Source organism: Lissotriton helveticus, chromosome 1_1, assembly GCF_964261635.1.
Source record: "Lissotriton helveticus chromosome 1_1, aLisHel1.1, whole genome shotgun sequence".
Taxonomy (NCBI): Eukaryota; Metazoa; Chordata; class Amphibia; order Caudata; family Salamandridae; genus Lissotriton; species Lissotriton helveticus.
The window spans coordinates 217,378,715-217,402,251 of record NC_136057.1 but is presented as its reverse complement, the minus strand read 5'-3'; the positions used below and the strand labels follow the sequence as shown (position 1 = coordinate 217,402,251).

The 23,537-nt window shown below is 37.3% G+C and overlaps 13 non-coding genes across 13 annotated transcripts; all 13 read left to right on the top strand.

Moving 5' to 3' along the window:
* Positions 1-375: 375 nt before the first annotated feature.
* On the top strand, positions 376-448 carry TRNAK-UUU (transfer RNA lysine (anticodon UUU)). Its single transcript has one exon. It is a non-coding gene; the product is annotated as a tRNA-Lys (tRNA).
* Positions 449-2,791: 2,343 nt separating this feature from the next.
* On the top strand, positions 2,792-2,882 carry TRNAR-UCU (transfer RNA arginine (anticodon UCU)). Its single transcript is given in 2 exon segments — positions 2,792-2,828; positions 2,847-2,882. It is a non-coding gene; the product is annotated as a tRNA-Arg (tRNA).
* Positions 2,883-4,400: 1,518 nt separating this feature from the next.
* Positions 4,401-4,473, top strand: TRNAK-UUU (transfer RNA lysine (anticodon UUU)). The gene has a single exon. It is a non-coding gene; the product is annotated as a tRNA-Lys (tRNA).
* Positions 4,474-4,800: 327 nt separating this feature from the next.
* TRNAR-UCU (transfer RNA arginine (anticodon UCU)) lies at positions 4,801-4,891 on the top strand. The gene is given in 2 exon segments: positions 4,801-4,837; positions 4,856-4,891. It is a non-coding gene; the product is annotated as a tRNA-Arg (tRNA).
* A 3,534-nt stretch (positions 4,892-8,425) lies between these two features.
* Positions 8,426-8,498, top strand: TRNAK-UUU (transfer RNA lysine (anticodon UUU)). The gene has a single exon. It is a non-coding gene; the product is annotated as a tRNA-Lys (tRNA).
* Positions 8,499-10,841: 2,343 nt separating this feature from the next.
* On the top strand, positions 10,842-10,932 carry TRNAR-UCU (transfer RNA arginine (anticodon UCU)). The gene is given in 2 exon segments: positions 10,842-10,878; positions 10,897-10,932. It is a non-coding gene; the product is annotated as a tRNA-Arg (tRNA).
* A 1,518-nt stretch (positions 10,933-12,450) lies between these two features.
* On the top strand, positions 12,451-12,523 carry TRNAK-UUU (transfer RNA lysine (anticodon UUU)). Its single transcript has one exon. It is a non-coding gene; the product is annotated as a tRNA-Lys (tRNA).
* A 1,943-nt stretch (positions 12,524-14,466) lies between these two features.
* TRNAK-UUU (transfer RNA lysine (anticodon UUU)) lies at positions 14,467-14,539 on the top strand. Its single transcript has one exon. It is a non-coding gene; the product is annotated as a tRNA-Lys (tRNA).
* Positions 14,540-16,487: 1,948 nt separating this feature from the next.
* Positions 16,488-16,560, top strand: TRNAK-UUU (transfer RNA lysine (anticodon UUU)). Its single transcript has one exon. It is a non-coding gene; the product is annotated as a tRNA-Lys (tRNA).
* A 1,943-nt stretch (positions 16,561-18,503) lies between these two features.
* Positions 18,504-18,576, top strand: TRNAK-UUU (transfer RNA lysine (anticodon UUU)). The gene has a single exon. It is a non-coding gene; the product is annotated as a tRNA-Lys (tRNA).
* Positions 18,577-18,903: 327 nt separating this feature from the next.
* On the top strand, positions 18,904-18,994 carry TRNAR-UCU (transfer RNA arginine (anticodon UCU)). The gene is given in 2 exon segments: positions 18,904-18,940; positions 18,959-18,994. It is a non-coding gene; the product is annotated as a tRNA-Arg (tRNA).
* A 1,518-nt stretch (positions 18,995-20,512) lies between these two features.
* Positions 20,513-20,585, top strand: TRNAK-UUU (transfer RNA lysine (anticodon UUU)). The gene has a single exon. It is a non-coding gene; the product is annotated as a tRNA-Lys (tRNA).
* A 1,944-nt stretch (positions 20,586-22,529) lies between these two features.
* Positions 22,530-22,602, top strand: TRNAK-UUU (transfer RNA lysine (anticodon UUU)). The gene has a single exon. It is a non-coding gene; the product is annotated as a tRNA-Lys (tRNA).
* The last annotated feature ends 935 nt before the right edge of the window (positions 22,603-23,537 follow it).

Below are 23,537 nucleotides of genomic sequence, written 5' to 3'. Positions count from 1 at the left end.
TCACAATGTCATTTTAGACACATGATTTCTAAGTCAGCCGAAAATGAGATAGTACAAATTTCAGGATTTAAAATGGATTACGTGTGCTGCTGAAATTTCAAATGCTTAACACCTTCAATGCTACAGGAGATTTTCCTCCTGTGCTGAATGATCTGTAAATCCATTGTTCATGACGAGCTCAGCTCGTCATAAGCACACGACAAGTGTACTGCACGACGAGCTGAGCTCGTCATGAGCATGGAAGGGGTTAAAACATCAATTTGTTATTAAACTCTACAAATTTGATTGCTAATGTATGTAACCATATTAATACACAGAGTGTAGGTCAGTGTACGTCCACATTTGTTAGCTGTTTTTAAGACAGAGTATAGCAGAGCCTGGATAGCTCAGTCGGTAGAGCATCAGACTTTTAATCTGAGGAACCAGGGTTCAAGTCCCTGTTCAGGCGGGTGCTTCCTTTAAAGAAAAATTACTCTAATTGGATGCTCTTTTTGTGTTCCCCTGCATGACGAATAAGATATTCCATTACTAAAATTGCAAAAACGTCTTTCATGGAGTTGTGAAATGCACATCTGCCTCATATATCATGTGCCATTTGACTAAACTTAAGTTGTACGTAGATTTACCTAAGGTATCATGTAACTTGAGACGGTGAATATAATTTCCCCAATTCAATATTCAAAATAAATCCATGGTTATAGTATCAAATGAACTTTATAAAGCTGATCAACATTATTTCATTTCAGAATATCTCTGCACCTCATCAGAGCGTATTGGCTCTGTGCTCTGTGGCGCAATGGATAGCGCATTGGACTTCTAGGTGAATGTAAAAAAGATATTCAAAGGTTGTGGGTTCGAATCCCACCAGAGTCAGTTTTATCCCTATTTATTTCATAACTGTTTAAAAGAGTAATAAACAGTGCATGCATGCTTCTGCTTCACCATAAAGGGCAGTGAAAGGAAGTCTATTTTAAATAGATACTATTCAAGTTACGCAATCTTTGCAGAAGAGGAAATTGGCAGCTGTACTTATGAAAATGTAATTTACTCAGAAGTAAGATTTTGGGCCCTTCCTTAATTTTACAATGTCAATAAAAACATATGAATTCTAAGTCAGCAAAAAAAATGAGATAGTAGCAATTTCAGGACTTACAATAAGGTTAAATTTACTGAAGAGATTTCAAATGCTTGAAGTACCAATTCATTATTATATTCTGCGTATTCAGTACTTAATACCGGCAACCATCTTAAGAAACGTAGTGATAGTTGGGACACTTCCAAATGTTGATAAGGTCATTTTGTGGAGTGACCTGTCCGAGCCTGGGTAGCTCAGTCGGGAGAGCATCAGACTTTTAATTTGAGGGCCCAGGGTTCAAGTCCCTGTTCAGGCGGCTTGGTTAAAGAAAAGGTATATCAATTGCATACTCTTTTCAGGATCCAATGAATGGGGAGTCCTATTAGAGATGTTTCAAAAAAGTCTTAATCAAGTCATTACATACCCATCTGTCTTCTACATTCTTTGACAAGGGTTAAGAAGACTTACCCAAACTGTATCATGTAGTTTGTTGATTATCTTTTACCCAATTCAATGTTCAAAATGTAAGGTAGTGTCCGATTAACTTGATAAAGTTGGTCAACAGCTGATAGGTCATCTTTTTATTTGTGAATCTCTGATCACCGTGTTGAATCAGGTCGGATCTCTAGTGCAATGGATAGCGGCTTGGAGTCCTAGACGAATGTAGCAAAAGCATTCAAAGGCTTTGTGTTCAAACACCAGCTGGGTCAATTTTATCCCTCCTCTTATTTTATAACTAATTGAAACAGTAACAAGCAATGCCTGCGTCTGCATCACCAGAAACATTTACCAAAATGGCAGTGAAAGAAAGTCTACTTAAACAGAGACTGTTTGCTTTGAAAACATTGCATAATCTATGCTCAAGAGGAAGTTCCCAAAGAAACTGCTGAAAATGTATGTAATTTAGTAGGTAGTAATAGTATTTGGCACTTTATTGATTTCACAAGGTCATTTTAGACACATGATTTCTAAGTCAGCCGAAAATGAGATAGTACAAATTTAAGGATTTAAAATGGATTACGTGTGCTGCTGAAATTTCAAATGCTTAACACCTTCAATGCTACAGGAGATTTTCCTCCTGTGCTGAATGATCTGTAAATCCATTGTTCATGACGAGCTCAGCTCGTCATAAGCACACGACAAGTGTACTGCACGACGAGCTGAGCTCGTCATGAGCATGGAAGGGGTTAAAACATCAATTTGTTATTAAACTCTACAAATTTGATTGCTAATATATGTAACCATATTAATACACAGAGTGTAGGTCAGTGTACGTCCACATTTGTTTAGCTGATTTTAAGACAGAGTATAGCAGAGCCTGGATAGCTCAGTCGGTAGAGCATCAGGCTTTTAATCTGAGGGTCCAGGGTTCAAGTCCCTGTTCAGGCGGTTGCTTCCTTTAAAGAAAAATTACTCTAATTGGATGCTCTTTTTGTGTTCCCCTGCATGACGAATAAGATATTCCATTACTAAAATTGCAAAAACGTCTTTCATGGAGTTGTGAAATGCACATCTGCCTCATATATCATGTGCCATTTGCCTAAACTTAAGTCGTACGTAGACTTACCTAAGGTATCATGTAACTTGAGACGGTGAATATAATTTCCCCAATTCAATATTCAAAATAAATCCATGGTTATAGTATCAAATGAACTTTATAAAGCTGATCAACATTATTTCATTTCAGAATATCTCTGCACCTCATCAGAGTGTATTGGCTCTGTGGCGCAATGGATAGCGCATTGGACTTCTAGGTGAATGTAAAAAAGATATTCAAAGGTTGTGGGTTCGAATCCCACCAGAGTCACTTTTATCCCTATTTATTTCATAACTGTTTAAAAGAGTAATAAACAGTGCATGCATGCTTCTGCTTCACCAAAAAGGGCAGTGAAAGGAAGTCTATTTTAAATAGATACTATTCAAGTTACGCAATCTTTGCAGAAGAGGAAATTGGCAGCTGTACTTATGAAAATGTAATTTACTCAGAAGTAAGATTTTGGGCCCTTCGTTAATTTTACAATGTCAATAAAAACATATGAATTCTAAGTCAGCAAAAAAAATGAGATAGTAGCAATTTCAGGACTTACAATAAGGTTAAATTTACTGAAGAGATTTCAAATGCTTGAAGTACCAATTCATTATTATATTCCGCGTATTCAGTACTTAATACCGGCAACCATCTTAAGAAACGTAGTGATAGTTGGGACACTTCCAAATGTTGATAAGGTCATTTTGTGGAGTGACCTGTCCGAGCCTGGGTAGCTCAGTCGGGAGAGCATCAGACTTTTAATCTGAGGGCCCAGGGTTCAAGTCCCTGTTCAGGCGGCTTGGTTAAAGAAAAGGTATATCAATTGCATACTCTTTTCAGGATCCAATGAATGGGGAGTCCTATTAGAGATGTTTCAAAAAAGTCTTAATCAAGTCATTACATACCCATCTGTCTTCTACATTCTTTGACAAGGGTTAAGAAGACTTACCCAAACTGTATCATGTAGTTTGTTGATTATCTTTTACCCAATTCAATGTTCAAAATGTAAGGTAGTGTCCGATTAACTTGATAAAGTTGGTCAACAGCTGATAGGTCATCTTTTTATTTGTGAATTTCTGATCACCGTGTTGAATCAGGTCGGATCTCTAGTGCAATGGATAGCGGCTTGGAGTCCTAGACGAATGTAGCAAAAGCATTCAAAGGCTTTGTGTTCAAACACCAGCTGGGTCAATTTTATTCCTCCTCTTATTTTATAACTAATTGAAACAGTAACAAGCAATGCCTGCGTCTGCATCACCAGAAACATTTACCAAAATGGCAGTGAAAGAAAGTCTACTTAAACAGAGACTGTTTGCTTTGAAAACATTGCATAATCTATGCTCAAGAGGAAGTTCCCAAAGAAACTGCTGAAAATGTATGTAATTTAGTAGGTAGTAATAGTATTTGGCACTTTATTGATTTCACAAGGTCATTTTAGACACATGATTTCTAAGTCAGCCGAAAATGAGATAGTACAAATTTCAGGATTTAAAATGGATTACGTGTGCTGCTGAAATTTCAAATGCTTAACACCTTCAATGCTACAGGAGATTTTCCTCCTGTGCTGAATGATCTGTAAATCCATTGTTCATGACGAGCTCAGCTCGTCATAAGCACACGACAAGTGTACTGCACGACGAGCTGAGCTCGTCATGAGCATGGAAGGGGTTAAAACATCAATTTGTTATTAAACTCTACAAATTTGATTGCTAATGTATGTAACCATATTAATACACAGAGTGTAGGTCAGTGTACGTCCACATTTGTTTAGCTGATTTTAAGACAGAGTATAGCAGAGCCTGGATAGCTCAGTCGGTAGAGCATCAGACTTTTAATCTGAGGGTCCAGGGTTCAAGTCCCTGTTCAGGCGGTTGCTTCCTTTAAAGAAAAATTACTCTAATTGGATGCTCTTTTTGTGTTCCCCTGCATGACGAATAAGATATTCCATTACTAAAATTGCAAAAACGTCTTTCATGGAGTTGTGAAATGCACATCTGCCTCATATATCATGTGCCATTTGCCTAAACTTAAGTCGTACGTAGACTTACCTAAGGTATCATGTAACTTGAGACGGTGAATATAATTTCCCCAATTCAATATTCAAAATAAATCCATGGTTATAGTATCAAATGAACTTTATAAAGCTGATCAACATTATTTCATTTCAGAATATCTCTGCACCTCATCAGAGTGTATTGGCTCTGTGGCGCAATGGATAGCGCATTGGACTTCTAGGTGAATGTAAAAAAGATATTCAAAGGTTGTGGGTTCGAATCCCACCAGAGTCACTTTTATCCCTATTTATTTCATAACTGTTTAAAAGAGTAATAAACAGTGCATGCATGCTTCTGCTTCACCAAAAAGGGCAGTGAAAGGAAGTCTATTTTAAATAGATACTATTCAAGTTACGCAATCTTTGCAGAAGAGGAAATTGGCAGCTGTACTTATGAAAATGTAATTTACTCAGAAGTAAGATTTTGGGCCCTTCCTTAATTTTACAATGTCAATAAAAACATATGAATTCTAAGTCAGCAAAAAAAATGAGATAGTAGCAATTTCAGGACTTACAATAAGGTTAAATTTACTGAAGAGATTTCAAATGCTTGAAGTACCAATTCATTATTATACTCCGCGTATTCAGTACTTAATACCGGCAACCATCTTAAGAAACGTAGTGATAGTTGGGACACTTCCAAATGTTGATAAGGTCATTTTGTGGAGCGCCCTCTCCGAGCCTGGATAGCTCAGTCGGGAGAGCATCAGACTTTTAATCTGAGGGCCCAGGGATCAAGTCCCTGTTCAGGCGGCTTGGTTAAAGAAAAGGTATATCAATTGCATACTCTTTTCAGGATCCAATGAATGGGGAGTCCTATTAGAGATGTTTCAAAAAAGTCTTAATCAAGTCATTACATACCCATCTGTCTTCTACATTCTTTGACAAGGGTTAAGAAGACTTACCCAAACTGTATCATGTAGTTTGTTGATTATCTTTTATCCAATTCAATGTTCAAAATGTAAGGTAGTGTCCGATTAACTTGATAAAGTTGGTCAACAGCTGATAGGTCATCTTTTTATTTGTGAATCTCTGATCACCGTGTTGAATCAGGTCGGATCTCTAGTGCAATGGATAGCGGCTTGGAGTCCTAGACGAATGTAGCAAAAGCATTCAAAGGCTTTGTGTTCAAACACCAGCTGGTTCAATTTTATCCCTCCTCTTATTTTATAACTAATTGAAACAGTAACAAGCAATGCCTGCGTCTGCATCACCAGAAACATTTACCAAAATGGCAGAGAAAGAAAGTCTACTTAAACAGAGACTGTTTGCTTTGAAAACATTGCATAATCTATGCCCAAGAGGAAATTCCCCAAGATACTGCTGAAAATGTATGTAATTTAGTAGGTAGTAATACTATTTGGCACTTTATTGATTTCACAATGTCATTTTAGACACATGATTTCTAAGTCAGCCGAAAATGAGATAGTACAAATTTCAGGATTTAAAATGGATTACGTGTGCTGCTGAAATTTCAAATGCTTAACACCTTCAATGCTACAGGAGATTTTCCTCCTGTGCTGAATGATCTGTAAATCCATTGTTCATGACGAGCTCAGCTCGTCATAAGCACACGACAAGTGTACTGCACGACGAGCTGAGCTCGTCATGAGCATGGAAGGGGTTAAAACATCAATTTGTTATTAAACTCTACAAATTTGATTGCTAATGTATGTAACCATATTAATACACAGAGTGTAGGTCAGTGTACGTCCACATTTGTTTAGCTGTTTTTAAGACAGAGTATAGCAGAGCCTGGATAGCTCAGTCGGTAGAGCATCAGACATTTAATCTGAGGAACCAGGGTTCAAGTCCCTGTTCAGGCGGGTGCTTCCTTTAAAGAAAAATTACTCTAATTGGATGCTCTTTTTGTGTTCCCCTGCATGACGAATAAGATATTCCATTACTAAAATTGCAAAAACGTCTTTCATGGAGTTGTGAAATGCACATCTGCCTCATATATCATGTGCCATTTGACTAAACTTAAGTCGTACGTAGATTTACCTAAGGTATCATGTAACTTGAGACGGTGAATATAATTTCCCCAATTCAATATTCAAAATAAATCCATGGTTATAGTATCAAATGAACTTTATAAAGCTGATCAACATTATTTCATTTCAGAATATCTCTGCACCTCATCAGAGCGTGTTGGCTCTGTGCTCTGTGGCGCAATGGATAGCGCATTGGACTTCTAGGTGAATGTAAAAAAGATATTCAAAGGTTGTGGGTTCGAATCCCACCAGAGTCAGTTTTATCCCTATTTATTTCATAACTGTTTAAAAGAGTAATAAACAGTGCATGCATGCTTCTGCTTCACCATAAAGGGCAGTGAAAGGAAGTCTATTTTAAATAGATACTATTCAAGTTACGCAATCTTTGCAGAAGAGGAAATTGGCAGCTGTACTTATGAAAATGTAATTTACTCAGAAGTAAGATTTTGGGCCCTTCCTTAATTTTACAATGTCAATAAAAACATATGAATTCTAAGTCAGCAAAAAAAATGAGATAGTAGCAATTTCAGGACTTACAATAAGGTTAAATTTACTGAAGAGATTTCAAATGCTTGAAGTACCAATTCATTATTATATTCCGCGTATTCAGTACTTAATACCGGCAACCATCTTAAGAAACGTAGTGATAGTTGGGACACTTCCAAATGTTGATAAGGTCATTTTGTGGAGTGACCTGTCCGAGCCTGGGTAGCTCAGTCGGGAGAGCATCAGACTTTTAATCTGAGGGCCCAGGGTTCAAGTCCCTGTTCAGGCGGCTTGGTTAAAGAAAAGGTATATCAATTGCATACTCTTTTCAGGATCCAATGAATGGGGAGTCCTATTAGAGATGTTTCAAAAAAGTCTTAATCAAGTCATTACATACCCATCTGTCTTCTACATTCTTTGACAAGGGTTAAGAAGACTTACCCAAACTGTATCATGTAGTTTGTTGATTATCTTTTACCCAATTCAATGTTCAAAATGTAAGGTAGTGTCCGATTAACTTGATAAAGTTGGTCAACAGCTGATAGGTCATCTTTTTATTTGTGAATCTCTGATCACCGTGTTGAATCAGGTCGGATCTCTAGTGCAATGGATAGCGGCTTGGAGTCCTAGACGAATGTAGCAAAAGCATTCAAAGGCTTTGTGTTCAAACACCAGCTGGGTCAATTTTATCCCTCCTCTTATTTTATAACTAATTGAAACAGTAACAAGCAATGCCTGCGTCTGCATCACCAGAAACATTTACCAAAATGGCAGAGAAAGAAAGTCTACTTAAACAGAGACTGTTTGCTTTGAAAACATTGCATAATCTATGCCCAAGAGGAAATTCCCCAAGATACTGCTGAAAATGTATGTAATTTAGTAGGTAGTAATACTATTTGGCACTTTATTGATTTCACAATGTCATTTTAGACACATGATTTCTAAGTCAGCCGAAAATGAGATAGTACAAATTTCAGGATTTAAAATGGATTACGTGTGCTGCTGAAATTTCAAATGCTTAACACCTTCAATGCTACAGGAGATTTTCCTCCTGTGCTGAATGATCTGTAAATCCATTGTTCATGACGAGCTCAGCTCGTCATAAGCACACGACAAGTGTACTGCACGACGAGCTGAGCTCGTCATGAGCATGGAAGGGGTTAAAACATCAATTTGTTATTAAACTCTACAAATTTGATTGCTAATGTATGTAACCATATTAATACACAGAGTGTAGGTCAGTGTACGTCCACATTTGTTTAGCTGTTTTTAAGACAGAGTATAGCAGAGCCTGGATAGCTCAGTCGGTAGAGCATCAGACTTTTAATCTGAGGAACCAGGGTTCAAGTCCCTGTTCAGGCGGGTGCTTCCTTTAAAGAAAAATTACTCTAATTGGATGCTCTTTTTGTGTTCCCCTGCATGACGAATAAGATATTCCATTACTAAAATTGCAAAAACGTCTTTCATGGAGTTGTGAAATGCACATCTGCCTCATATATCATGTGCCATTTGACTAAACTTAAGTTGTACGTAGATTTACCTAAGGTATCATGTAACTTGAGACGGTGAATATAATTTCCCCAATTCAATATTCAAAATAAATCCATGGTTATAGTATCAAATGAACTTTATAAAGCTGATCAACATTATTTCATTTCAGAATATCTCTGCACCTCATCAGAGCGTATTGGCTCTGTGCTCTGTGGCGCAATGGATAGCGCATTGGACTTCTAGGTGAATGTAAAAAAGATATTCAAAGGTTGTGGGTTCGAATCCCACCAGAGTCAGTTTTATCCCTATTTATTTCATAACTGTTTAAAAGAGTAATAAACAGTGCATGCATGCTTCTGCTTCACCATAAAGGGCAGTGAAAGGAAGTCTATTTTAAATAGATACTATTCAAGTTACGCAATCTTTGCAGAAGAGGAAATTGGCAGCTGTACTTATGAAAATGTAATTTACTCAGAAGTAAGATTTTGGGCCCTTCCTTAATTTTACAATGTCAATAAAAACATATGAATTCTAAGTCAGCAAAAAAAATGAGATAGTAGCAATTTCAGGACTTACAATAAGGTTAAATTTACTGAAGAGATTTCAAATGCTTGAAGTACCAATTCATTATTATATTCTGCGTATTCAGTACTTAATACCGGCAACCATCTTAAGAAACGTAGTGATAGTTGGGACACTTCCAAATGTTGATAAGGTCATTTTGTGGAGTGACCTGTCCGAGCCTGGGTAGCTCAGTCGGGAGAGCATCAGACTTTTAATTTGAGGGCCCAGGGTTCAAGTCCCTGTTCAGGCGGCTTGGTTAAAGAAAAGGTATATCAATTGCATACTCTTTTCAGGATCCAATGAATGGGGAGTCCTATTAGAGATGTTTCAAAAAAGTCTTAATCAAGTCATTACATACCCATCTGTCTTCTACATTCTTTGACAAGGGTTAAGAAGACTTACCCAAACTGTATCATGTAGTTTGTTGATTATCTTTTACCCAATTCAATGTTCAAAATGTAAGGTAGTGTCCGATTAACTTGATAAAGTTGGTCAACAGCTGATAGGTCATCTTTTTATTTGTGAATCTCTGATCACCGTGTTGAATCAGGTCGGATCTCTAGTGCAATGGATAGCGGCTTGGAGTCCTAGACGAATGTAGCAAAAGCATTCAAAGGCTTTGTGTTCAAACACCAGCTGGGTCAATTTTATCCCTCCTCTTATTTTATAACTAATTGAAACAGTAACAAGCAATGCCTGCGTCTGCATCACCAGAAACATTTACCAAAATGGCAGTGAAAGAAAGTCTACTTAAACAGAGACTGTTTGCTTTGAAAACATTGCATAATCTATGCTCAAGAGGAAGTTCCCAAAGAAACTGCTGAAAATGTATGTAATTTAGTAGGTAGTAATAGTATTTGGCACTTTATTGATTTCACAAGGTCATTTTAGACACATGATTTCTAAGTCAGCCGAAAATGAGATAGTACAAATTTAAGGATTTAAAATGGATTACGTGTGCTGCTGAAATTTCAAATGCTTAACACCTTCAATGCTACAGGAGATTTTCCTCCTGTGCTGAATGATCTGTAAATCCATTGTTCATGACGAGCTCAGCTCGTCATAAGCACACGACAAGTGTACTGCACGACGAGCTGAGCTCGTCATGAGCATGGAAGGGGTTAAAACATCAATTTGTTATTAAACTCTACAAATTTGATTGCTAATATATGTAACCATATTAATACACAGAGTGTAGGTCAGTGTACGTCCACATTTGTTTAGCTGATTTTAAGACAGAGTATAGCAGAGCCTGGATAGCTCAGTCGGTAGAGCATCAGGCTTTTAATCTGAGGGTCCAGGGTTCAAGTCCCTGTTCAGGCGGTTGCTTCCTTTAAAGAAAAATTACTCTAATTGGATGCTCTTTTTGTGTTCCCCTGCATGACGAATAAGATATTCCATTACTAAAATTGCAAAAACGTCTTTCATGGAGTTGTGAAATGCACATCTGCCTCATATATCATGTGCCATTTGCCTAAACTTAAGTCGTACGTAGACTTACCTAAGGTATCATGTAACTTGAGACGGTGAATATAATTTCCCCAATTCAATATTCAAAATAAATCCATGGTTATAGTATCAAATGAACTTTATAAAGCTGATCAACATTATTTCATTTCAGAATATCTCTGCACCTCATCAGAGTGTATTGGCTCTGTGGCGCAATGGATAGCGCATTGGACTTCTAGGTGAATGTAAAAAAGATATTCAAAGGTTGTGGGTTCGAATCCCACCAGAGTCACTTTTATCCCTATTTATTTCATAACTGTTTAAAAGAGTAATAAACAGTGCATGCATGCTTCTGCTTCACCAAAAAGGGCAGTGAAAGGAAGTCTATTTTAAATAGATACTATTCAAGTTACGCAATCTTTGCAGAAGAGGAAATTGGCAGCTGTACTTATGAAAATGTAATTTACTCAGAAGTAAGATTTTGGGCCCTTCCTTAATTTTACAATGTCAATAAAAACATATGAATTCTAAGTCAGCAAAAAAAATGAGATAGTAGCAATTTCAGGACTTACAATAAGGTTAAATTTACTGAAGAGATTTCAAATGCTTGAAGTACCAATTCATTATTATATTCCGCGTATTCAGTACTTAATACCGGCAACCATCTTAAGAAACGTAGTGATAGTTGGGACACTTCCAAATGTTGATAAGGTCATTTTGTGGAGTGCCCTCTCCGAGCCTGGATAGCTCAGTCGGGAGAGCATCAGACTTTTAATCTGAGGGCCCAGGGATCAAGTCCCTGTTCAGGCGGCTTGGTTAAAGAAAAGGTGTATCAATTGCATACTCTTTTCAGGATCCAATGAATGGGGAGTCCTATTAGAGATGTTTCAAAAAAGTCTTAATCAAGTCATTACATACCCATCTGTCTTCTACATTCTTTGACAAGGGTTAAGAAGACTTACCCAAACTGTATCATGTAGTTTGTTGATTATCTTTTACCCAATTCAATGTTCAAAATGTAAGGTAGTGTCCGATTAACTTGATAAAGTTGGTCAACAGCTGATAGGTCATCTTTTTATTTGTGAATCTCTGATCACCGTGTTGAATCAGGTCGGATCTCTAGTGCAATGGATAGCGGCTTGGAGTCCTAGACGAATGTAGCAAAAGCATTCAAAGGCTTTGTGTTCAAACACCAGCTGGGTCAATTTTATCCCTCCTCTTATTTTATAACTAATTGAAACAGTAACAAGCAATGCCTGCGTCTGCATCACCAGAAACATTTACCAAAATGGCAGAGAAAGAAAGTCTACTTAAACAGAGACTGTTTGCTTTGAAAACATTGCATAATCTATGCCCAAGAGGAAATTCCCCAAGATACTGCTGAAAATGTATGTAATTTAGTAGGTAGTAATACTATTTGGCACTTTATTGATTTCACAATGTCATTTTAGACACATGATTTCTAAGTCAGCCGAAAATGAGATAGTACAAATTTCAGGATTTAAAATGGATTACGTGTGCTGCTGAAATTTCAAATGCTTAACACCTTCAATGCTACAGGAGATTTTCCTCCTGTGCTGAATGATCTGTAAATCCATTGTTCATGACGAGCTCAGCTCGTCATAAGCACACGACAAGTGTACTGCACGACGAGCTGAGCTCGTCATGAGCATGGAAGGGGTTAAAACATCAATTTGTTATTAAACTCTACAAATTTGATTGCTAATGTATGTAACCATATTAATACACAGAGTGTAGGTCAGTGTACGTCCACATTTGTTTAGCTGTTTTTAAGACAGAGTATAGCAGAGCCTGGATAGCTCAGTCGGTAGAGCATCAGACTTTTAATCTGAGGAACCAGGGTTCAAGTCCCTGTTCAGGCGGGTGCTTCCTTTAAAGAAAAATTACTCTAATTGGATGCTCTTTTTGTGTTCCCCTGCATGACGAATAAGATATTCCATTACTAAAATTGCAAAAACGTCTTTCATGGAGTTGTGAAATGCACATCTGCCTCATATATCATGTGCCATTTGACTAAACTTAAGTCGTACGTAGATTTACCTAAGGTATCATGTAACTTGAGACGGTGAATATAATTTCCCCAATTCAATATTCAAAATAAATCCATGGTTATAGTATCAAATGAACTTTATAAAGCTGATCAACATTATTTCATTTCAGAATATCTCTGCACCTCATCAGAGCGTATTGGCTCTGTGCTCTGTGGCGCAATGGATAGCGCATTGGACTTCTAGGTGAATGTAAAAAAGATATTCAAAGGTTGTGGGTTCGAATCCCACCAGAGTCAGTTTTATCCCTATTTATTTCATAACTGTTTAAAAGAGTAATAAACAGTGCATGCATGCTTCTGCTTCACCATAAAGGGCAGTGAAAGGAAGTCTATTTTAAATAGATACTATTCAAGTTACGCAATCTTTGCAGAAGAGGAAATTGGCAGCTGTACTTATGAAAATGTAATTTACTCAGAAGTAAGATTTTGGGCCCTTCCTTAATTTTACAATGTCAATAAAAACATATGAATTCTAAGTCAGCAAAAAAAATGAGATAGTAGCAATTTCAGGACTTACAATAAGGTTAAATTTACTGAAGAGATTTCAAATGCTTGAAGTACCAATTCATTATTATATTCCGCGTATTCAGTACTTAATACCGGCAACCATCTTAAGAAACGTAGTGATAGTTGGGACACTTCCAAATGTTGATAAGGTCATTTTGTGGAGTGACCTGTCCGAGCCTGGGTAGCTCAGTCGGGAGAGCATCAGACTTTTAATCTGAGGGCCCAGGGTTCAAGTCCCTGTTCAGGCGGCTTGGTTAAAGAAAAGGTATATCAATTGCATACTCTTTTCAGGATCCAATGAATGGGGAGTCCTATTAGAGATGTTTCAAAAAAGTCTTAATCAAGTCATTACATACCCATCTGTCTTCTACATTCTTTGACAAGGGTTAAGAAGACTTACCCAAACTGTATCATGTAGTTTGTTGATTATCTTTTACCCAATTCAATGTTCAAAATGTAAGGTAGTGTCCGATTAACTTGATAAAGTTGGTCAACAGCTGATAGGTCATCTTTTTATTTGTGAATCTCTGATCACCGTGTTGAATCAGGTCGGATCTCTAGTGCAATGGATAGCGGCTTGGAGTCCTAGACGAATGTAGCAAAAGCATTCAAAGGCTTTGTGTTCAAACACCAGCTGGGTCAATTTTATCCCTCCTCTTATTTTATAACTAATTGAAACAGTAACAAGCAATGCCTGCGTCTGCATCACCAGAAACATTTACCAAAATGGCAGTGAAAGAAAGTCTACTTAAACAGAGACTGTTTGCTTTGAAAACATTGCATAATCTATGCTCAAGAGGAAGTTCCCAAAGAAACTGCTGAAAATGTATGTAATTTAGTAGGTAGTAATAGTATTTGGCACTTTATTGATTTCACAAGGTCATTTTAGACACATGATTTCTAAGTCAGCCGAAAATGAGATAGTACAAATTTAAGGATTTAAAATGGATTACGTGTGCTGCTGAAATTTCAAATGCTTAACACCTTCAATGCTACAGGAGATTTTCCTCCTGTGCTGAATGATCTGTAAATCCATTGTTCATGACGAGCTCAGCTCGTCATAAGCACACGACAAGTGTACTGCACGACGAGCTGAGCTCGTCATGAGCATGGAAGGGGTTAAAACATCAATTTGTTATTAAACTCTACAAATTTGATTGCTAATATATGTAACCATATTAATACACAGAGTGTAGGTCAGTGTATGTCCACATTTGTTTAGCTGATTTTAAGACAGAGTATAGCAGAGCCTGGATAGCTCAGTCGGTAGAGCATCAGACTTTTAATCTGAGGGTCCAGGGTTCAAGTCCCTGTTCAGGCGGTTGCTTCCTTTAAAGAAAAATTACTCTAATTGGATGCTCTTTTTGTGTTCCCCTGCATGACGAATAAGATATTCCATTACTAAAATTGCAAAAACGTCTTTCATGGAGTTGTGAAATGCACATCTGCCTCATATATCATGTGCCATTTGCCTAAACTTAAGTCGTACGTAGACTTACCTAAGGTATCATGTAACTTGAGACGGTGAATATAATTTCCCCAATTCAATATTCAAAATAAATCCATGGTTATAGTATCAAATGAACTTTATGAAGCTGATCAACATTATTTCATTTCAGAATATCTCTGCACCTCATCAGAGTGTATTGGCTCTGTGGCGCAATGGATGGCGCAATGGATAGCGCATTGGACTTCTAGGTGAATGTAAAAAAGATATTCAAAGGTTGTGGGTTCGAATCCCACCAGAGTCACTTTTATCCCTATTTATTTCATAACTGTTTAAAAGAGTAATAAACAGTGCATGCATGCTTCTGCTTCACCAAAAAGGGCAGTGAAAGGAAGTCTATTTTAAATAGATACTATTCAAGTTACGCAATCTTTGCAGAAGAGGAAATTGGCAGCTGTACTTATGAAAATGTAATTTACTCAGAAGTAAGATTTTGGGCCCTTCCTTAATTTTACAATGTCAATAAAAACATATGAATTCTAAGTCAGTAAAAAAAAAGAGATAGTAGCAATTTCAGGACTTACAATAAGGTTAAATTTACTGAAGAGATTTCAAATGCTTGAAGTACCAATTCATTATTATATTCCGCGTATTCAGTACTTAATACCGGCAACCATCTTAAGAAACGTAGTGATAGTTGGGACACTTCCAAATGTTAATAAGGTCATTTTGTGGAGCGCCCTCTCCGAGCCTGGATAGCTCAGTCGGGAGAGCATCAGACTTTTAATCTGAGGGCCCAGGGATCAAGTCCCTGTTCAGGCGGCTTGGTTAAAGAAAAGGTATATCAATTGCATACTCTTTTCAGGATCCAATGAATGGGGAGTCCTATTAGAGATGTTTCAAAAAAGTCTTAATCAAGTCATTACATACCCATCTGTCTTCTACATTCTTTGACAAGGGTTAAGAAGACTTACCCAAACTGTATCATGTAGTTTGTTGATTATCTTTTACCCAATTCAATGTTCAAAATGTAAGGTAGTGTCCGATTAACTTGATAAAGTTGGTCAACAGCTGATAGGTCATCTTTTTATTTGTGAATCTCTGATCACCGTGTTGAATCAGGTCGGATCTCTAGTGCAATGGATAGCGGCTTGGAGTCCTAGACGAATGTAGCAAAAGCATTCAAAGGCTTTGTGTTCAAACACCAGCTGGGTCAATTTTATCCCTCCTCTTATTTTATAACTAATTGAAACAGTAACAAGCAATGCCTGCGTCTGCATCACCAGAAACATTTACCAAAATGGCAGTGAAAGAAAGTCTACTTAAACAGAGACTGTTTGCTTTGAAAACATTGCATAATCTATGCTCAAGAGGAAGTTCCCAAAGAAACTGCTGAAAATGTATGTAATTTAGTAGGTAGTAATAGTATTTGGCACTTTATTGATTTCACAAGGTCATTTTAGACACATGATTTCTAAGTCAGCCGAAAATGAGATAGTACAAATTTCAGGATTTAAAATGGATTACGTGTGCTGCTGAAATTTCAAATGCTTAACACCTTCAATGCTACAGGAGATTTTCCTCCTGTGCTGAATGATCTGTAAATCCATTGTTCATGACGAGCTCAGCTCGTCATAAGCACACGACAAGTGTACTGCACGACGAGCTGAGCTCGTCATGAGCATGGAAGGGGTTAAAACATCAATTTGTTATTAAACTCTACAAATTTGATTGCTAATGTATGTAACCATATTAATACACAGAGTGTAGGTCAGTGTACGTCCACATTTGTTTAGCTGTTTTTAAGACAGAGTATAGCAGAGCCTGGATAGCTCAGTCGGTAGAGCATCAGACTTTTAATCTGAGGAACCAGGGTTCAAGTCCCTGTTCAGGCGGGTGCTTCCTTTAAAGAAAAATTACTCTAATTGGATGCTCTTTTTGTGTTCCCCTGCATGACGAATAAGATATTCCATTACTAAAATTGCAAAAACGTCTTTCATGGAGTTGTGAAATGCACATCTGCCTCATATATCATGTGCCATTTGACTAAACTTAAGTCGTACGTAGATTTACCTAAGGTATCATGTAACTTGAGACGGTGAATATAATTTCCCCAATTCAATATTCAAAATAAATCCATGGTTATAGTATCAAATGAACTTTATAAAGCTGATCAACATTATTTCATTTCAGAATATCTCTGCACCTCATCAGAGCGTATTGGCTCTGTGCTCTGTGGCGCAATGGATAGCGCATTGGACTTCTAGGTGAATGTAAAAAAGATATTCAAAGGTTGTGGGTTCGAATCCCACCAGAGTCAGTTTTATCCCTATTTATTTCATAACTGTTTAAAAGAGTAATAAACAGTGCATGCATGCTTCTGCTTCACCATAAAGGGCAGTGAAAGGAAGTCTATTTTAAATAGATACTATTCAAGTTACGCAATCTTTGCAGAAGAGGAAATTGGCAGCTGTACTTATGAAAATGTAATTTACTCAGAAGTAAGATTTTGGGCCCTTCCTTAATTTTACAATGTCAATAAAAACATATGAATTCTAAGTCAGCAAAAAAAATGAGATAGTAGCAATTTCAGGACTTACAATAAGGTTAAATTTACTGAAGAGATTTCAAATGCTTGAAGTACCAATTCATTATTATATTCCGCGTATTCAGTACTTAATACCGGCAACCATCTTAAGAAACGTAGTGATAGTTGGGACACTTCCAAATGTTGATAAGGTCATTTTGTGGAGTGACCTGTCCGAGCCTGGGTAGCTCAGTCGGGAGAGCATCAGACTTTTAATCTGAGGGCCCAGGGTTCAAGTCCCTGTTCAGGCGGCTTGGTTAAAGAAAAGGTATATCAATTGCATACTCTTTTCAGGATCCAATGAATGGGGAGTCCTATTAGAGATGTTTCAAAAAAGTCTTAATCAAGTCATTACATACCCATCTGTCTTCTACATTCTTTGACAAGGGTTAAGAAGACTTACCCAAACTGTATCATGTAGTTTGTTGATTATCTTTTACCCAATTCAATGTTCAAAATGTAAGGTAGTGTCCGATTAACTTGATAAAGTTGGTCAACAGCTGATAGGTCATCTTTTTATTTGTGAATCTCTGATCACCGTGTTGAATCAGGTCGGATCTCTAGTGCAATGGATAGCGGCTTGGAGTCCTAGACGAATGTAGCAAAAGCATTCAAAGGCTTTGTGTTCAAACACCAGCTGGGTCAATTTTATCCCTCCTCTTATTTTATAACTAATTGAAACAGTAACAAGCAATGCCTGCGTCTGCATCACCAGAAACATTTACCAAAATGGCAGTGAAAGAAAGTCTACTTAAACAGAGACTGTTTGCTTTGAAAACATTGCATAATCTATGCTCAAGAGGAAGTTCCCAAAGAAACTGCTGAAAATGTATGTAATTTAGTAGGTAGTAATAGTATTTGGCACTTTATTGATTTCACAAGGTCATTTTAGACACATGATTTCTAAGTCAGCCGAAAATGAGATAGTACAAATTTAAGGATTTAAAATGGATTACGTGTGCTGCTGAAATTTCAAATGCTTAACACCTTCAATGCTACAGGAGATTTTCCTCCTGTGCTGAATGATCTGTAAATCCATTGTTCATGACGAGCTCAGCTCGTCATAAGCACACGACAAGTGTACTGCACGACGAGCTGAGCTCGTCATGAGCATGGAAGGGGTTAAAACATCAATTTGTTATTAAACTCTACAAATTTGATTGCTAATATATGTAACCATATTAATACACAGAGTGTAGGTCAGTGTATGTCCACATTTGTTTAGCTGATTTTAAGACAGAGTATAGCAGAGCCTGGATAGCTCAGTCGGTAGAGCATCAGACTTTTAATCTGAGGGTCCAGGGTTCAAGTCCCTGTTCAGGCGGTTGCTTCCTTTAAAGAAAAATTACTCTAATTGGATGCTCTTTTTGTGTTCCCCTGCATGACGAATAAGATATTCCATTACTAAAATTGCAAAAACGTCTTTCATGGAGTTGTGAAATGCACATCTGCCTCATATATCATGTGCCATTTGCCTAAACTTAAGTCGTACGTAGACTTACCTAAGGTATCATGTAACTTGAGACGGTGAATATAATTTCCCCAATTCAATATTCAAAATAAATCCATGGTTATAGTATCAAATGAACTTTATAAAGCTGATCAACATTATTTCATTTCAGAATATCTCTGCACCTCATCAGAGTGTATTGGCTCTGTGGCGCAATGGATAGCGCATTGGACTTCTAGGTGAATGTAAAAAAGATATTCAAAGGTTGTGGGTTCGAATCCCACCAGAGTCACTTTTATCCCTATTTATTTCATAACTGTTTAAAAGAGTAATAAACAGTGCATGCATGCTTCTGCTTCACCAAAAAGGGCAGTGAAAGGAAGTCTATTTTAAATAGATACTATTCAAGTTACGCAATCTTTGCAGAAGAGGAAATTGGCAGCTGTACTTATGAAAATGTAATTTACTCAGAAGTAAGATTTTGGGCCCTTCCTTAATTTTACAATGTCAATAAAAACATATGAATTCTAAGTCAGCAAAAAAAATGAGATAGTAGCAATTTCAGGACTTACAATAAGGTTAAATTTACTGAAGAGATTTCAAATGCTTGAAGTACCAATTCATTATTATATTCCGCGTATTCAGTACTTAATACCGGCAACCATCTTAAGAAACGTAGTGATAGTTGGGACACTTCCAAATGTTGATAAGGTCATTTTGTGGAGCGCCCTCTCCGAGCCTGGATAGCTCAGTCGGGAGAGCATCAGACTTTTAATCTGAGGGCCCAGGGATCAAGTCCCTGTTCAGGCGGCTTGGTTAAAGAAAAGGTATATCAATTGCATACTCTTTTCAGGATCCAATGAATGGGGAGTCCTATTAGAGATGTTTCAAAAAAGTCTTAATCAAGTCATTACATACCCATCTGTCTTCTACATTCTTTGACAAGGGTTAAGAAGACTTACCCAAACTGTATCATGTAGTTTGTTGATTATCTTTTACCCAATTCAATGTTCAAAATGTAAGGTAGTGTCCGATTAACTTGATAAAGTTGGTCAACAGCTGATAGGTCATCTTTTTATTTGTGAATCTCTGATCACCGTGTTGAATCAGGTCGGATCTCTAGTGCAATGGATAGCGGCTTGGAGTCCTAGACGACTGTAGCAAAAGCATTCAAAGGCTTTGTGTTCAAACACCAGCTGGGTCAATTTTATCCCTCCTCTTATTTTATAACTAATTGAAACAGTAACAAGCAATGCCTGCGTCTGCATCACCAGAAACATTTACCAAAATGGCAGAGAAAGAAAGTCTACTTAAACAGAGACTGTTTGCTTTGAAAACATTGCATAATCTATGCCCAAGAGGAAATTCCCCAAGATACTGCTGAAAATGTATGTAATTTAGTAGGTAGTAATACTATTTGGCACTTTATTGATTTCACAATGTCATTTTAGACACATGATTTCTAAGTCAGCCGAAAATGAGATAGTACAAATTTCAGGATTTAAAATGGATTACGTGTGCTGCTGAAATTTCAAATGCTTAACACCTTCAATGCTACAGGAGATTTTCCTCCTGTGCTGAATGATCTGTAAATCCATTGTTCATGACGAGCTCAGCTCGTCATAAGCACACGACAAGTGTACTGCACGACGAGCTGAGCTCGTCATGAGCATGGAAGGGGTTAAAACATCAATTTGTTATTAAACTCTACAAATTTGATTGCTAATGTATGTAACCATATTAATACACAGAGTGTAGGTCAGTGTACGTCCACATTTGTTTAGCTGTTTTTAAGACAGAGTATAGCAGAGCCTGGATAGCTCAGTCGGTAGAGCATCAGACTTTTAATCTGAGGAACCAGGGTTCAAGTCCCTGTTCAGGCGGGTGCTTCCTTTAAAGAAAAATTACTCTAATTGGATGCTCTTTTTGTGTTCCCCTGGATGACGAATAAGATATTCCATTACTAAAATTGCAAAAACGTCTTTCATGGAGTTGTGAAATGCACATCTGCCTCATATATCATGTGCCATTTGACTAAACTTAAGTCGTACGTAGATTTACCTAAGGTATCATGTAACTTGAGACGGTGAATATAATTTCCCCAATTCAATATTCAAAATAAATCCATGGTTATAGTATCAAATGAACTTTATAAAGCTGATCAACATTATTTCATTTCAGAATATCTCTGCACCTCATCAGAGCGTATTGGCTCTGTGCTCTGTGGCGCAATGGATAGCGCATTGGACTTCTAGGTGAATGTAAAAAAGATATTCAAAGGTTGTGGGTTCGAATCCCACCAGAGTCAGTTTTATCCCTATTTATTTCATAACTGTTTAAAAGAGTAATAAACAGTGCATGCATGCTTCTGCTTCACCATAAAGGGCAGTGAAAGGAAGTCTATTTTAAATAGATACTATTCAAGTTACGCAATCTTTGCAGAAGAGGAAATTGGCAGCTGTACTTATGAAAATGTAATTTACTCAGAAGTAAGATTTTGGGCCCTTCCTTAATTTTACAATGTCAATAAAAACATATGAATTCTAAGTCAGCAAAAAAAGATGAGATAGTAGCAATTTCAGGACTTACAATAAGGTTAAATTTACTGAAGAGATTTCAAATGCTTGAAGTACCAATTCATTATTATATTCCGCGTATTCAGTACTTAATACCGGCAACCATCTTAAGAAACGTAGTGATAGTTGGGACACTTCCAAATGTTGATAAGGTCATTTTGTGGAGTGACCTGTCCGAGCCTGGGTAGCTCAGTCGGGAGAGCATCAGACTTTTAATCTGAGGGCCCAGGGTTCAAGTCCCTGTTCAGGCGGCTTGGTTAAAGAAAAGGTATATCAATTGCATACTCTTTTCAGGATCCAATGAATGGGGAGTCCTATTAGAGATGTTTCAAAAAAGTCTTAATCAAGTCATTACATACCCATCTGTCTTCTACATTCTTTGACAAGGGTTAAGAAGACTTACCCAAACTGTATCATGTAGTTTGTTGATTATCTTTTACCCAATTCAATGTTCAAAATGTAAGGTAGTGTCCGATTAACTTGATAAAGTTGGTCAACAGCTGATAGGTCATCTTTTTATTTGTGAATCTCTGATCACCGTGTTGAATCAGGTCGGATCTCTAGTGCAATGGATAGCGGCTTGGAGTCCTAGACGAATGTAGCAAAAGCATTCAAAGGCTTTGTGTTCAAACACCAGCTGGGTCAATTTTATCCCTCCTCTTATTTTATAACTAATTGAAACAGTAACAAGCAATGCCTGCGTCTGCATCACCAGAAACATTTACCAAAATGGCAGTGAAAGAAAGTCTACTTAAACAGAGACTGTTTGCTTTGAAAACATTGCATAATCTATGCTCAAGAGGAAGTTCCCAAAGAAACTGCTGAAAATGTATGTAATTTAGTAGGTAGTAATAGTATTTGGCACTTTATTGATTTCACAAGGTCATTTTAGACACATGATTTCTAAGTCAGCCGAAAATGAGATAGTACAAATTTAAGGATTTAAAATGGATTACGTGTGCTGCTGAAATTTCAAATGCTTAACACCTTCAATGCTACAGGAGATTTTCCTCCTGTGCTGAATGATCTGTAAATCCATTGTTCATGACGAGCTCAGCTCGTCATAAGCACACGACAAGTGTACTGCACGACGAGCTGAGCTCGTCATGAGCATGGAAGGGGTTAAAACATCAATTTGTTATTAAACTCTACAAATTTGATTGCTAATATATGTAACCATATTAATACACAGAGTGTAGGTCAGTGTATGTCCACATTTGTTTAGCTGATTTTAAGACAGAGTATAGCAGAGCCTGGATAGCTCAGTCGGTAGAGCATCAGACTTTTAATCTGAGGGTCCAGGGTTCAAGTCCCTGTTCAGGCGGTTGCTTCCTTTAAAGAAAAATTACTCTAATTGGATGCTCTTTTTGTGTTCCCCTGCATGACGAATAAGATATTCCATTACTAAAATTGCAAAAACGTCTTTCATGGAGTTGTGAAATGCACATCTGCCTCATATATCATGTGCCATTTGCCTAAACTTAAGTCGTACGTAGACTTACCTAAGGTATCATGTAACTTGAGACGGTGAATATAATTTCCCCAATTCAATATTCAAAATAAATCCATGGTTATAGTATCAAATGAACTTTATGAAGCTGATCAACATTATTTCATTTCAGAATATCTCTGCACCTCATCAGAGTGTATTGGCTCTGTGGCGCAATGGATGGCGCAATGGATAGCGCATTGGACTTCTAGGTGAATGTAAAAAAGATATTCAAAGGTTGTGGGTTCGAATCCCACCAGAGTCACTTTTATCCCTATTTATTTCATAACTGTTTAAAAGAGTAATAAACAGTGCATGCATGCTTCTGCTTCACCAAAAAGGGCAGTGAAAGGAAGTCTATTTTAAATAGATACTATTCAAGTTACGCAATCTTTGCAGAAGAGGAAATTGGCAGCTGTACTTATGAAAATGTAATTTACTCAGAAGTAAGATTTTGGGCCCTTCCTTAATTTTACAATGTCAATAAAAACATATGAATTCTAAGTCAGCAAAAAAAAAGAGATAGTAGCAATTTCAGGACTTACAATAAGGTTAAATTTACTGAAGAGATTTCAAATGCTTGAAGTACCAATTCATTATTATATTCCGCGTATTCAGTACTTAATACCGGCAACCATCTTAAGAAACGTAGTGATAGTTGGGACACTTCCAAATGTTGATAAGGTCATTTTGTGGAGCGCCCTCTCCGAGCCTGGATAGCTCAGTCGGGAGAGCATCAGACTTTTAATCTGAGGGCCCAGGGATCAAGT